The sequence below is a fragment of the Dermacentor silvarum genome, chromosome 4 (genome assembly GCF_013339745.2).
Source record: "Dermacentor silvarum isolate Dsil-2018 chromosome 4, BIME_Dsil_1.4, whole genome shotgun sequence".
Lineage (NCBI taxonomy): Eukaryota > Metazoa > Arthropoda > Arachnida > Ixodida > Ixodidae > Dermacentor > Dermacentor silvarum.
Genome location: NC_051157.2, coordinates 142,739,457 through 142,741,513, shown reverse-complemented (window position 1 = coordinate 142,741,513; position 2,057 = coordinate 142,739,457).

Sequence of the window (2,057 nt, the reverse complement as noted above, 5' to 3'; positions counted from 1 at the left end):
TGTGCCATACGTGGCCACTATGCGGACAATGAAAGCGTGTTGTGGGGCCCTGACACTGCAAGAAGATATATGCATAAGCCAGCGAAAGTCGAAGATATTTTTTTTATACTGGTTCTGAGTATATCACCAATGACAGTGCGTTGTGCGTGTTTTATTTCGGCGGTCAAGATTGCTGATGCCTCCCAGTTAGGCACGGCGTCGCTGTTGCCGAAAAATAAGTTGGTCGTCACCCAAACGTTGTGGGCACGCGCACAAGAGCTACATGCCTCGCGCGGGGCGTTGCCTATAGTTTTGATTCACAGGCGAGCTCGTGCCAAACTCGCACATCGCGAAGTCTCCTACCAAAATGTTGAACTCGGGAACATGGCGGCGGCAGCAGCCGCAGCAGCCTGTGTCATCGAATCTAGCCGCAGCAAGCGTCAATATGATCATCTGTACCCGTTCACCTACACGACCGACGTAGAGTTTCACCGTCATTTTCGCCTTTCCAAAATGTCAGTGCGCTGGCTGTTTGATTAGTTAGTCGAAGAGCCTCGTCTGCGGAGATAGCGTGGACAGGTCGCGGGATCGAATCCCGGCCACGGTGGCCCTCATTTCGATGGGGGCGAAATGCGAAAACACCCGTGTACTTAGATTTAGGTGCACGTTAAAGAAACCCAGGTGGTCAAAACTTCCGGAGTCCCCCACTACGGCGTGCCTCATAATCAGAATTGGTTTTGGCACGTAAAGCCCCATAATTTAATTTAATAGCGTGGACAGATTGGTGTGATTGAGTTGCGGAGGACGAGTTCGTGCGATCGCTTTGGCTCGCCCCGGCTTCAACTGCTGTGCGTCCACCACGGCCCAGCGCCAGGCCAGGCCCTACGGTGTCATCGGAGTACTGCGGCACCTGCAAGGACCTGGAGTTCAATCCGGACGAACCAACCTGCGAAGGCGAAGTGGTCACATTATATAGGAAGACTCAGAATGGACGCCGGGCTGCCTTCCAGTGCAACAGGTGCCGAAAGCCGTTGTCGCAGTTACACGGCACCGCTGCAATGCACGGGCACAGAGTCGAAGGAAGTTACTTCGTCAACACAGGTTGCCTCCGCCGTCCGAACATCCACCTCTCTAGGTGGCAGGTGATTTGGCTCACGTACTGCTTAAGCAAACACACGTGTGGCTGTTAAGATGATTGGCGACTTGTTCCCTCAGTCGGAGTATGCCATCGCCGACTGGAGGAACTACGCCCGTGAGGTCGGGAGGGATGAGCTGCTGGCGCGACCTCCACTCGGTGGCCGCGGGAGATAGTAAAATTCACGAGGGCCTTCTTCGCGGTAAGCGAAAGTGCAATCGATGCCGCCTGATGACGTGCGACAACGATTAGCCGAGCCGCCAAAATTACGGCGGTGTAGCAGACCGTGGACCATGCGTCTTCGGCATGGTCAACGCGACCACAGGGGAGCTGCGACTTTCCAAGGTCGACCGACGAGCCACGGCGACGCTACACCCCATTAATGCAGGCAATGTTCAACCGGGGCCCATTATTCACAGTGACGAATGGGCCGCATACAATGGTATCCCAAATTTAGTGGATGCTAGCGGTCCGAGCCTCAATTTGCATTGGGAGACAGTCTACCACATCGTGAACTTTGTGGACCCCATCACGGGCGCTCACACGCAAAAAATTAGAAAGTTACTTTCGAAAAGTGAAGCACCAGCTCCTCAGCCACGGGTGCATGGTCACCCGTGGCTGAGGAGCTGCACTGCAGGAGTCCCACCTGACATGGACGTGGTTGCAGTCAATTAACGGCCACATGCCCTGCAAAGAATCTTTCTTATGTTTTTTAGAAGCCAAGGATTGCTCGGGGCTCCCCATTATATGAACACTTTCCTGCGGTTGTTAGAAGCCATCGCTCGGCGCTACCCAGTATGAAGGTCCATCACAATGTAAAAAAAAACAAAAAAAAAAACACAGGGTCTCTTATGTTATCGCTAAGAGTACATGAAGGCGAAAGCCCAAATGCCGATGCATTAAAGAGGGACACCTGACGTACACATCCCCCTTAATTCGCTTA